Genomic DNA, 14,474 nt, shown 5'->3' with positions numbered 1-14,474 from the left:
AACATACCCATCATCACCTTTCTCCAAATAGCTCTTCTACAGCCAGCTGTGAAAGGAAGCATCTACTAAGCCCACAACTTCTCTGATTTTTCTGCTCCCTAAAATCTACACACCAAATCAACCTCTCCACCACAGATTTATTTACTCCTCACATCTGCTGCAGCTGGCAGCAATAATGGGATACAGCTGACCTTGTAGTTAGTATAAGGGCAGACTGCCTTTCAACCCTATCCAGAGTTCTGGATGTTTGATTTCTGTGGCTTCCTCTGCTGGTTCTCAGAGCACTAACAGTGGCATGAAATCTGCTAGATCATTTTGTTAGTCTGTTTAACTATCACTATGTTTTTGAAAAATTTGTAAAATTCCTTGGTAGTCCAGCTAGTGTGGAAGTCTGAATAATCAGTTTATCACAGTCTCACACATGCTGCTTTTGACCTTTTACTGCCTTGATTGTTCCTGCTTGTGTTTCAGATTGAAAGAAGGACTCTTTTTTTTCCCAGCTTTATCTGTTTGTATAATAATAGACATAACCTATGTCCACAGACCTTGCCCTTTTCTGAATAAACAAATGCTAAGGGGTTCAACTTCACAAAAATCTTAGTGAGAGCTTTAAAGGAGTGAACAATATACACATTAGCAAGTACTTTTTAAATGCTAAAATTGTACTAAAATGAAGATAACTAATTAACAGAAGGTGAATAAGGGGAGTTTTTAGAGTTCCATAAACAGAGTGATATTCCCCCTACTACATCTGAAAACAAACAAGAGAAAATGCAAAAAGGAATTAATTTAGCCTTCATTGTTCAAACAATATCTTTGATTATACACTGAATTGTGCTTACAGCCTGGAAAGACATATATCGTAAGTTAACTGAACTACAAGCAAATTTCACAAAGGTATTTTTTGAGATGTAGTAGGCAAATCAATATAAAATCCTGCATATGTATTAATCATTCCATGGCACACTCTGGATGTGTAAGATACCGCCTAGTAGTTAGCATATATTCTACATTTTTCAGGCACATACAGTCATGTCCCACTACATATTACACAATGTTACACAGCATGAGCTCAGTAAGGTATCGTGATTCTCCATGAATAAATGGCAAAATAAATGCTACTAATAGCCTTTATTTCATTCTATAAATGATAGTATTAACATCCCCTTGTATCACCACATTGTCTTTTAACAGCTGCACTGCAGGAAATCCAAGCCCTAGTACCATACATATATGTACATATCACTGCTACCAGTATGTCCAATTAATTGTCGATTATCTTAAACATTACCTTGTAATCAGTTTAGAGGAATAATAATTAAAAAATTGAGATGTTGTCACATTCTTTCTGAAGTGGTTGAAGTTATGCATATGTAATATAATACTGAAGCATAATTAAAAGTGTCTTTAAAGTTAATATGTTGAAAAATAATTGCTCATCTGAAAGAAAGCTGGATATTAAGAAGAGTGAAATGAGAGGTAAAATATCCTTCTGATCAGGAATAACAATTCATCTCTGAAAAGCAAAGGAAATACACATCTGAAAAGTAAAGTTCTTTCTTTCACATAATCTTAGAGTTGGGATTAAGTGACTTTGATTTGTTAGCCAAACACAAAGGCAATCCTGCACATGACTGCAGCAGAAAAACTACCGAAAGAATATACCAAACTGCCATCAACATTCTCAGGACAAGAACCAAATCAACAGTTTCAAATATATATCTCTGCTATATATATGTATATGCATACATGTTTGTATAAAATGTGTGTGCATATACAACTATTAATTCTAGAAATGGATGAACACAACTTCAGGCATTGCATGTCTGTTTGGAAGATCAGATCTTATTTGTATATAATCTATACTTTGAAAGCTATTGCTAGTCTACTCTGCTGTCCTGAATAATGTTTTCTGTCACCAGGAGTCTTCAATTTTCAACCCTGAACAGAATAAGATACAGTATTATCTCAGATCTAACAAGTAACCGTTCAGGTTAAGTACTGACATCCTAATGATAACCCTGGTATGGGCAGGGGATGTCAGGACCCAAAAGTATGACAGTAATCTGAGAAATACCGTTATTAAAGACAATACTCTGCAGAAAATATCAACAGAAAAAAAAACAAACAAATCTAGAAGCACAACAATTTAAAGCCCATTCCACAATAAATTGACTCTGGTTCCACTAAAAGAGACTACTTCACCATTTGACTATATGTAACAAATTAGCTGTATCAAGTCACACATCAATTAATATATTTAGAGAGCAACATCATATTATCTTAGCTAACTGATATCTGATCACATTGCCATATTTTTCCTTTGTGCTAAAACATGTTGGGATACATCAAAAATACCTACATTTTCAAGGGTCTGTAATTTTTACTTAATTACATAACAGCTAGCTTTGCTGTCTATACCTACTGTGAACAGTCAGTTACTGTTTCTCATAGCAACCAAGTTGTATTTAATAATGTACCAGAATGACTTATTAGACCTAAATTAAAAAGCTATATTTGATACAAGGAGTAGCACATAATAATAACAGTGGGTGATTAAATTAGTCAGCTTGGTACAAAAAAGACTTGAATCACAGGATCTGACATATCAGAGGAAAAAAAAATTATTTCACCTAGTGCATCTACCTACAGATACATAATTTATCTCAGGATACATTTCAAAGTTTTTGTCTAGCCTAATTTTAAATGTCTTCAATAATAATACTTTCATTGATTTCTACAAAGGTTAGAAAATCTTTTTAAGAGAAAGTTTACTTGAAATGATGTTTCAGTGAACTAACCTAAGAAGTTCTTTGTGTTCCCATTGGTAATATTTAGGAACTAATAGAGAGTAAAGTTCTCATTGTATCGATCCCAAGTTTTGTCCTGTTTTTCATATATACAAATATTGGTTAAGATAAAACATATAAATGACACATAGATTTTGGCTCCAAATGACTAATGAGGATGTTGAAATTGCCAGCAGATGAGTATCTGTCTTAGAAACAAGCTCCACTCCTTTAGTTTGTTTCTCCCCAAAGAGGCCATAATCCAAAGACCTTAACTTGTGATTAAAAAAATGATATACAATAAACACAACAGTCCAGGTAGTGTTATTTTAAAGAAAAAAAAAAAAAAATAGACTTTTAAACAAGGGAGCTGTGAGGAAAAAAAAGAGGTCAGAACCAGTCTCACAGGCACAGTCAAAAAATCTCTAGCCAAAAGCTCTCATTAGAAAAGAGATAAATCTTAGGTCTGAAAACTGACTTTGCCAAATGTTGTTGTTTTAGTCAGACTCTTTTATCTACAGTTCAAGAGATCTCTTTTGACAAAGATCTAAATCCTTGAAAGAACATAAGTAGCTGAAATTACAAAGATGCCTAAGTCATTAAAATATGCAAACTTCGTAAACATCACTTAACACCTTAAAGGTGTTCTTTGGAATACAAGCTTTGCTGGAATGTTCCCTGGATTCCCTTCCATTTTCAGACCTCATCTCATGCTAAATCCCAAAAGTTTCCATGTTCCCTGACTGGCCTGACTTGATAGCTTCCTAAAATACTATCTGGCGCACAGTACAGTTTAGACATCTAATTCAGGGTTCTGGATGTCACTCTGAGAACCAGATGAACTTAAGCATAACCAAGCATCACAAATTACATTTCTTTGTGCATTAATTCCTTTACTACAGCTAATGCTGAAGTCTCACCCTAGCTGATGGCCAAAGGACAAGGAGATAGGCTCTCTTACTCCACATCGACAAGACGACTGGTAATTACATTCTCATGGCCAGGAATCCTGCCCTCAGATAGAATTACTCAAGACATTTGTGGAGAGCGGCTAATAACAATAAAGTGACTGACAAACACATTTGGTCCACCCGGATCTTTAACAGATGATAAAGTGCAGTGCAGAAAGAAAACATAAAAATTGTATAACCCAGGTTCAGTCTGCAAAGATAAAAATTATAAAAAGATTCGTCCTCTCCCTCAGCAAAAACTTTCTGCTTGTACTTGAGAAAATCTAAACTGAAAGACAATAAATCTGAAACAAAATCAATATAACCTTATAGTGTGATTTATAATGAGACACTTTTCAAAGGAAACTGGCACTTTAAAAGCCAGGCTGTTCTCTCTGATGAAAGATTTTCACCATGGAAATGGCTGGCTAAGAACTGGCAGGTTTACAGGGTAGGCAGCAACTGTACATTAGGTCAAAGCAAAACTTAATCCAAAATTACTTTCTCAGATGGTTATATAGCCTATTTGAAACAGGTTTTTTGGGCTTACTTATCAAGGGAATTCTTGTCCATAAAACGGAACTAGAGATCTTACCTTAAGCAAATACTTATCTTACTACCTGTCTAAAGAGTTTCTTGAACACAAATGTCATTGTAGTGTAAATATTAACAACAGGATATTCCATTTGATTATTTGATTGTTCAAACAAATGGAGAAAAAAAAATCATTGTATTTAAGTAGGGTAATTCTTGCAAAAATCTTTGTGAGATTGTAGTAAATTATGCAGAGGGTTAAGATTCCATTACGATTTTTGGTTTTCAGACTTTTTTTTCTCCTAAGGATAAAAATATCCCAAATATCTGCTATAATTAACAGGTGGCTCTTTATAGCAAAAACACTGAAACAGAAGTGGCAACAGCTGGGAAGGAGGATATCAAAATCAAGAATATTAAGATGAAGCATCATTTGTTTTTATAAAGAGATGTTTATTTTGTGATAATTGATGCAATTAATAGCAGCATATGCTAAAGTGTCCATAGAATCAGTAATTAATGTAACACTAATTTCAATGTTTTTTAAAATGCATTTGCAATGTTACACACATTCAGAACTGCCATCAAACACAAATCAACTTAGTTAATACATCAGCAGCCTCAATCATATTTTTCTATTACATAAACGTTACCAGTACCTCAGCTAAGGTCTGATTTTAATAGTAATAACAAATGCAAGTGCTTTGTGCTTCTAATTGAACAGTTTAAGCATACAAAATGTTGATCACAGGGACTGAGTAGTGATTATTTAACTTAAGAACAGCTCTGAACTGACATCATTAATGTTCATCTACCTTAATTTATGCTTGTAACAATATAGCTGTTTTCAGCAAAATTTAAATTAAAGAAAACTAGATTTAAATATGAAAGTAAAAATCATTGCGTGAAAAATTATACTGTACTGAGATATAAACGGCATGTCCCCGCTGAAATAATTGGAGCCTTTAAAGTTTAACTCTACAGCTCTCAGGTAGTAGAGTGAGAATAATTAAACCTGTAACCATCTAAAAGTAATTAAGACTTCGACCTTCTACAATGCATCTATTAAATGGTCTCAGTGGTCTTTCCAAACATTAGTGAATGAACTGAAACACACTGTGAGGTAGAGTAGGTTAATAAGGATTTGTTCCCATCATACAGATGAGAAAACTCAGGCATAAATGCAGTGCAGGGTGGTCTGAAATATAATACCTTGATAAGTGGCTACAAGTGGCTACAAGGCAGTGTAACTTCCAGTGCCTTGACATTTATTGGGTGTGCAAAATACACATAACCCATACCAACTTGATATTCTATGGAAGCTGAAATCAGATCCTGCTGTAAACAAAGGTAATTCTCAGGAGAGATATTTGCACTCAATCTGGACTAATGTCAATGAATTATGTAGCACATTGATTTGGGGCTTTTTGAGCAAAAGACTCCTGTCAGCCTTCACCACTCCTCTGGCCTGTAATGTATCCTCAAATGCAAACTCTGCGCAGAAAAGAAATTGAAAATAACGCTTACTAGAAAACAGTCAAGCTGCAGGCTATGCGCTATGGCCTTAAATATCAAGAACAGTCCAAAATCAGGAGTCGTGTTTATAGGGTAAGCTCATCTGTGTGTGGTGCGGATCTCTTCCCTATAGACAGTTTCCCCCCTGCCTCCCCAAAGTCACAAATCTCCCTCTTTCTCCATCTTGTCACATGGGGTCATCTGCTAAGAGGAATCATAATACTGCTGCCTGCAAATAGAAGATAAAAGTAGCTGGAACATGCCCTAGAGAATGAGAATAATTGCCCTTAATACACCCCCCAAAATTATTAAACAGGCCAGACTGATTAGATTGCCTACAAGGCACCTGCATGTTGGAGAAGTGTTTGGCAGACAGGGCAGGTTGGTCTATGACCACAGTAGAGTCCACGCTCTCCAGGAGGGGCAACTAGAACCAGTGGTTTCATTCTTTTGAGAAGCCCCCCTGTTCATACAATCAACAAGGGTTTTTCATCAAACCCAGAATGATAGTCAATTTATCCAAATTGGTTTTTCACAGAAATTTCTTCTGTTTTGCCCAGGTTTTATCTAACCAGATCTGGCAAGCAGATATTAATTGAAAAGCAGAACCAGCAATGAAACTCGTGCTTCCTCATTTTCAGGCCTATATCCAGGTTCACAGATCATACTTTTTTCTTCTCTGAGCAGGTCTATGCTCTGCAGATTTTAATTAGTTTCTGGAACTCTCTCAACAGAAAGTGCCTATTTATATTTGGCACCTTGATTACAAGAGTCATGCCCTGGACACACAGTGCATAAGCAAGACCATCTTCAGTGACATCCTGTCTACCAGCAGATATGCTGAGTTCAATTCTCAATACTGCAATCAAGCTGCTATTTAAGTAGAGAATACTTAATGCCTTCTACAGTAGAGGACCACTGAACGTTCTTAACATGGCAGAACAAGTGCAGATCAAGTCTTCAGAGCTTCCACATGCAGGCATCAAGTCATGGAGTTTTATCCATTTTGAGAAGTAGATAGAGTAGAAAAAGAGAAGCTTGAGTTGCTCTCTGGCCAGTCTGATAGGGTTGAGGCAGCTCATGAATCCCAAATCATTTCATTCTAAGAAGGAGCAGCTACTGCCTAAGACTGCAGCTGGGGAGCCATTTTCTGATGTAGAGCTGTAATAACTCACACTAAATGCTTTCTTACTCCCAGGGAGGCAACAGACACAGAGAATGATGCCTTTTTTCCCAGCAAGACGTTTTTATCATGGAAAAGATCTTTTTTTAAACTTCTTGTAGGTGATGAGGGCTTCTGATTCTGAAGCTTCAATGACTCAGGAATTTAAACTGGGAGAAGTTAATAAATTCCTTTCATGTCTGACACAAACTACATTTCTACTCTGGATTTTTTTTTTTTTTTGAGAAGAGTGGTAATTTTTAAAATTTCTTGTTATCTTGCATGAGTTGAAGTAAAAGGAAACCCCAGCTATACAGCTACATAGCAACTACCAGAAGCTTCTAGTTCAGAAATAATTCAAACAGCCAGCAGGCATGGTATGAATAATATCCTGACAGCTCTTTTTTGCTTTCATGGTCATTCAGTATATTGGAGCTTTTAGACATATGGACAGAATTGCATATGCTTAAGATCCTGAGCTAGGAAATGCAACTTGGCCTCTAAATTCAGCAATAAACCATACTGGCTCTGTTAGAATAAAGACAAAGCAAGTTGTTCAATACAGTCAGTTAAGTGAAAGAATCACACTAAAAATGTGAAAGAATGATTTTCAAATTGTATTAATTTCTTCAGGGTTCAGTTCTTTGTGTTTTTGACTGTGTACTTTTTCAAAAGTGCACAACATAGTACAAAATCCTACAGCATGAAATTCATGTTGCAAATTAAAATTCATGCAGTGTTTGAATGAGAAATACATTAGCAATGGACTTATCTGTATAAATATTTAACATTTTCATGTTCTCTTGAAAACTAAATGTCAATGAAATAATAACTTTCCTTAAATTGCCCAAATTACAGCATTAGATAGGAAAAAATGTCAATTCTATGGTAGTTTATGGAAAAAGTATGGTGGTTACTTATTATTGTTACTATGGTTCCATTTTAATATGAAGTTCACCTGAACAAATATAAATGTTTCAATAGAAATCACTGAAAGACCGTTCCTCATATTTATTCACAGGAAGCAGCTAGACATTTCAGACACACTGTGGGATGCCTTGTGACAGTGGTCTGTAAGCAATCTGCAAATTGTCTGGGGCAGGTGAGGCCCCTGATGGATAAAGGAGCAATCAACAAGATCTGGCACTTCCTTCAGATCCCTCTTTAGGAATTTGAAAGCAAGGCCTTAAGCTCCTAAGAGGGACACGTGTGAAAGCACCATCCTTGCTGTCCCTGTGCCATCGTGGTTTCATTGGCACTCTGTGTTGCTATCTGTACTCTGCAGATGACAGGAGATAGACCATGCCGCTATGCATACCAATGACTACCGTGGTCATGAATATGGGATACCTAGACAACTGACCAATATGTCTTTATTACATAAAGTATGTGTGTGAGCGCAGGTGTGGAAACAGAGATGGACATGAATGAATTCTCCTCAGAATATTAGCTGAATATACTTCCTATTTGACACAATGTAGGCCTTTCCAAAAGCAATCTTATAGGAAAATACGCAGAACTGCCTGCCTGTCTCTGCCATCTCCCTGGAACATGCTCAAGAGTATAGTGATCTTTCACACAGACCCTACAGGTTTGTTCATAGTTCAACAGAATTTACCCAGAGACAAGATAAAACCCATTTAAGTAGTCCTTCATGTTCAAGAAGAAGCCTGTGGGACAGTCTCTGCCATGTACCTTACTTCTGCAGGTTTTGGAAAGTTCATTTCAAATATGGGTGTCTCTGAGAGCTGCCTTTGAAGAGGCTCTTTCTTCTAACATACTGCTGTAATTTACACATTGAACAATCATCTGCAAATCTAAACTGGATTCCAGGTCAAAGGGTCATAATCTCCAGAGCTTTCTGATAGCCAAGAGCATACTTCAACTATAAAGAGAAAGATACGCATTTGGAAGCTATCAAACCCTGAAGCCTAAGCAAGCATCTATCCTTGTGTAGCACAAAAGCCTTTGTGACTGTGACTCACTTCAGAACCCTAGTCATTTCATGAATGTTTGAACACCAAGCAGGGGACATGAGAAGTTAAAGACTTTAACACATGGACACACTGATAGATTAACAGGACCTATCAACCTGGAGAGGTCTCCAGTTTTCAGAACAAGGAGTAAAGCATCTGTTGGCTTGAGTCAGGAATAGTCTTTATCAAAGGAAGAATTCAGTGTGGGAGCACTATCGTGTATTATAAAGATAATAAAGATATATAGAAAATATGTGAAGGAAATTAATCATAAGACATTTCTTCCAGGATTTAAGCATAATGATAACCTGCAGCAGGGTTTTAGCTTTTGGTGCGTATACCTCAGTATCTGCTGCTAGTTTGCCCCAAGAATGAGTATTTAACAACCAAACTACCACAGCCTATGCAAATTCTACACACTGATGTGACTCCTATATGGCTCTCAATTTTACATGTACTGAGAACAATATCTCTTCTAAGATGTGAGGTGAACCATTATTGTACTTCCCTGTGAAAAAAGCTTTTCTTCACATATATCAAACTGTCAATCTTCCTTTCTTTAAATAGAATCCAGCTTTTCGGTGGATAAAAATGACTACAGGGAGAAATACAGACGTTAAGACTTCAAACTATTAGGCCTAGACACCAATCCATGAAGATGCGATTGAAAGATTAGGGTCATAAAATATGATCACAGTACCTTCAACAGCCTCCTTTTGTATGAAGATGGTTCAGTAGCTTCTTTTGTAATTATAGTTTCCTTGACTCAAAACGGTGTCTTGCTGAAAGCTGTAAGTAACTGAAAACCTTTATAAAATACTTTAAAAAAATAAAAAGAGCTGTCCCCTACAACTGTGAGCTGTTTATTGGAATTTACATCTTTCAGGTATGAAGTTAGACATCTATTAATGATTTTATAAATAAGTAATTGATATTCAACAATATGGCAATTTTTTAAAATTTCTTTGTGATGGAATTTCAGTTTAACACATGGGCTGACTCCATGTTTCTCGTTCTTAGTCTTGCAAATCTTGATTGTGTTATGTTCTGATAATTAAAATAATAATAATAATAATAATAATAATAGAAATTATCTCCAAACAGCCCAAGGTGCATATCAGGGAGACAGGGATCTCCATAAGCCTGAGAACATTGCACCATTTGACATTTGTATCATGTCAAAGAAAGTTTGTAGATTTTGCAGTATCTATTGTAATCCTACCAGAAATGACAACATCAACCCTTTTCTGAGGATAAGAATGAGTGCTTTTTGCTTTCTCTCATTAAATCCTTAGCTTTCTAAGGAAACATGTAATTATTTGTTAGTGTTTTGCCTTTGTTTTTATTATAGCAATTTGCCAGTTTTGACAGGAAGTATTTTGGTTTATGTCTTCACTTTTACACAGGTGCTAACTTCTAGTTAGAGTAGATACTTTACTGATTTTCTCATTCTTAATGATGGTTTCGAATGTGAGGACACTCACAGTTAGTAAGTGCAGCAGTTCACCTGCAACATACTGAAAAACAGAGACACATCAAGAGCTGCAGTACCTCTTCAGTTACTGTCATAGATGAGAATCAAACTGGGCTTTTTGGTATTCATTCTTCCAAAAGAAAAACCCCTTTTTCAGCAATACTGATAACTAAGACTCTTCCTCAGTATACAGCTAATATTTTGTCATGGATCTCTCTTCCTATTGCAATGTCACACACTGTCACTTGCAGCAGGTCTTCTCCATTGTTATCTATTTCAGCCCAGACAACCGTCTCCAGGTTAAACTACATTCATGAAGTCTCCTTATAATCCTGAAAGATAGGCAGCTAAACCTAAGACAGAAAGTTGTTGCTTTCCATGTCTCATGACTGCCAAACCACCTCTAATATGCACAGATGCATTTTCCACTTGCACATCAGGAAATACTTTTTTACTGTACAGGTGACCAGGCACAGGTTAGCACAGATTACCTAGAACGGTTGTGGAGTCTACCTCTTTAGGATATTTAAAAGCCACCTGGACATGTACCTTGACAACAGAGCCTAGGTGCCCCTGCTTGAGCAGGTGGTTGGACCAGGTGACCTCCAGAGGTCCCATCTGACCTCAGCCGTTCTGTGATTCTGTATGATTCTGCAGTTAGCAATCTTTTCAGTTCATTCTTTCTAAATTGTTTGCATCACATGGAAGTATTGTTCTCCTTCATGTGCACTGCACAGCAGTCTGGAAATGGTGCATCTGAGTGTGGCCCAAGGAGAAACTCCCAGACTAGCTAAATCTTTTCTGTGGCTGAATTAAACCACAAATATACTTATGCAAATTACTGGGCATATTTATTTTAGAGCCAAGACTCTCCTGGATTTAACACTCCAGGAGCCTGTCTAGATAGTTAATCTAAAGCCAACAGAAAAACTCTATTTGACTTCAGGAAGCTTTGAAGCAGCTTTTTGATCAACTCAGACACAGAACCTTCAGAAAATTTGGGCATGAATTAGACATTGCTCTGAAATTCCTGCAAACATGACAATTAGTTAGGCAAGTCAACTGGCTTTTGAAAAAACCTAGTCACCTGCATATAGTATACGTGTATTGTCAACTTACACAAGTTTGTTTATGGTAGGTGTATAAGGACAGGTGAGACATGAAGGCAAAGGGTGTTCCTTATACATCTCTCTTTAATAGTGCCTAATCTTCCTCTTTTTCAGAGAGTATATTTTCTTGTCTTTTTTTTTTTCACCGAAACACCCACACTAACCCTCGTCTTTTACACAGATTGGTCCATTATTATCCACAAGCACTTGATTGTTTGACTTTCTGCTTTGACAGCTACTTATTAGGCATTTCAAAGTTTGCCATGAGCTGCTGCCACTGATGCTGTGTTGTTGTTTTTTCCTTACGTTAAGCCTCTGTGTTTCTCAGTTTGGCAGCCATTGCTGCACAATATTTAAACTGAACTCATTAGGTGTGCTGGGTGGGATGGGTGAGATGGGGGCAGGTTTTGGTGACAACTGTGGTCTGGAGTTCACTATCACTGCTTGGGGGAATAGCTTCTTGGAAACAGGCTGCAAATCAGTGTTGCTATGTGGAGAAATACTGCCTTGTGTACCCCTTCCCTTGTATATACTTTCATTATTATTACTGTTATTGTGCTTTATTTTCTTTCCTTTTTGCTGTTTCATTGAACTGTTCTTATTCCAACCCATGAGTTTTTCCTTTTGTTTCCTGATTCTTCTCCCCATCCCACCGGGGGCAGGGGAGAGATGAGCAAGCACAACGTGGGTCTAGTTGCTGGCTAGGGGCAAGCTGGGACTCAACCCTCTTCTCTACTCCTCCAGGCTTGGCAACCAAAGCAAAGAGCAAGGAAAGAGAATAACTCAGGTGAAGCAAGAAGCAATTTAATGTAATTTCTAATTTCTTTAACATCTTTATTTCTGCCTTACTCCCACACATACTGTATAAAACTCTGCTGCCCCAGGATCCATTTCCTTCATCTGAAAGCAGTGTCAAACAAAAACCATGATGACCATCAAATCAATTTTTTGTTAAATAACACATCTAACAAAGGGAAAGTTAAAGAAAACCACTATTAAAAGGCACAGTCTCTTGACTAATCTACAGAAGCAACAGAGACCCTGAGTGAAAATTTCTGTCTTAAAGAGGTTATTTTAGCAGAAAATCAGAACCATCAGGATGTTTTGCTCATTTTTCCAAATTTTGTCAAATAGCTCAAACGGAGAAAACAAAATTCAAGACAATAAAATATTTTCCTATCAAGTTTGTTAAGTATTTTCTGTATTTCAGTTTGAACTATACTTTTAACATTTCTTTCAAATCATTACTCAAAAAAAAAAAAAACCCTACAAGGAAATCTATACCAGGAAAACAGTGCTGAAATCCAAATGACAGCTCTCACTGGGGGATGAAGATAAGACTTCATTCAACACAAAGTAATACTTCTGTGTCTTCTAAATTCATCAGTGAAGAAAACTGTTAACTTGCCCTCAGATGTTCTTAACTAGAGTACCAGCAAACGACATTTCTCATGGTTAAACATGAAGTAACTTTGAAAACAAACAGACAACAACAAAGAAGCACATCATGCAATGAGCTGGATATATAAAGGATGAAGACTAATTAGTTGTTCAGCATACTTGTCAGGTTTTTTTTATCATCAAGTGGCCAAGAGGAATCTCTGAAGCAAGTATATTATATTTAAGTTAAAAAGATTCCCTCTGTCATAGGTATGACAGTGCAGCAGAGTGAAAACCCTGCACTTGCTGGATTTATATTTAAGTAGAGATGTTAGGGTTTAATTGAATACATAAACTCAGGAATAAACAGTCATTTTGGAGATGTTAACAAAATATATTTTTTTATACTGGTGACCCATTTATAAAAACTAAACAAGGGGACTTTGTGCAATAACCATTTTGGCGATTCAGAAGTTTCTCATTGTCTTCAATAATGCCTAATGCATTCTTGTTCTGGCTCCAGCTATTCACTCAGTTTACACATAATTACAGGACCCATTTAAGCAGTGTAGACTGACCTTCTTCTCTCTTGACAATTCGTTTCACCCATGCTTTCTAAACACTGTAGAGAACTTTGGTAGAATTTGGCAGTTACTGGTGCTTATCAGAATGCAAAACACAGATCAAAATCCAAAATCAATGTTGCCATGAGTATATTAATCTGTTGGTAGCATAAGACTCAAGTCTGACAGTAACAGAGAGATCACTGATGGCAAAAGAAAGTGCCATCAGTGTACTTTCTCCATCATACTTAATGAACAGAGCCCTGAATCCAGAACTAATTTCACTGAGTTAGGCACCAAACAACTTCATCAGCTTTGAAAAAATCCTGTGGATTTTCTTCCCAGGTGCATCTTCTGGCACCCAAATACTTTAGTAATTCAGTTCTTTGGAGCAAATAAACCAAATTTTATAGGTTTTTGCCTGGCTAAAGACAAATAGCATATTGAGACCTTCTCCATAGTAATGTTGCCTGGGATATTTTTGGTTTTTTGGGGATTTTTTTAAGATGTGAAGCTTAGCTAGTTACTGACTAATGCACAAAGTCACAAAGTTCTCTAACACTTTAGTTTCCATGGAAGATCATACTTTTTCATTTTGTCTATGTTTGGAAAAAGCAAAGACTATTTTTGTCACAGCTCAATATCTCTTCAGCAAGTAAACTCCAATCTTTTAAAAATTCTCATATCTTACAAAAATGTTTTTTGTTTACTGGTACAAAGTATAGAAATTTTTCAATGCAAGCAAATGACTGGCTGTTTTATTTAAGAGTTACAAGAGATAAAGTATTGTCAAATACATCTGACAGTTGTATTAATAAATCATGCTTCTTTTTCCTTTCAAAAGCAGAAATGATCTCTGCAACACTGTATGAATCATTCTTTTGTTTCTTACCATGACTCTAGATAAAAGACGCTAAATTCAAACTTTCTGTGTTTCAAGGTAGCAAACTGCAGAGTTCAAAATCAAATCCATTTTGACCCTTTTCTTCACAACAGGCCTAATGAGGGATACAGTTACTATC

Source organism: Columba livia, chromosome 5 (assembly GCF_036013475.1).
Source record: "Columba livia isolate bColLiv1 breed racing homer chromosome 5, bColLiv1.pat.W.v2, whole genome shotgun sequence".
Classification (NCBI taxonomy): domain Eukaryota; kingdom Metazoa; phylum Chordata; class Aves; order Columbiformes; family Columbidae; genus Columba; species Columba livia.
Note: the sequence above shows the minus strand (reverse complement) of the source record.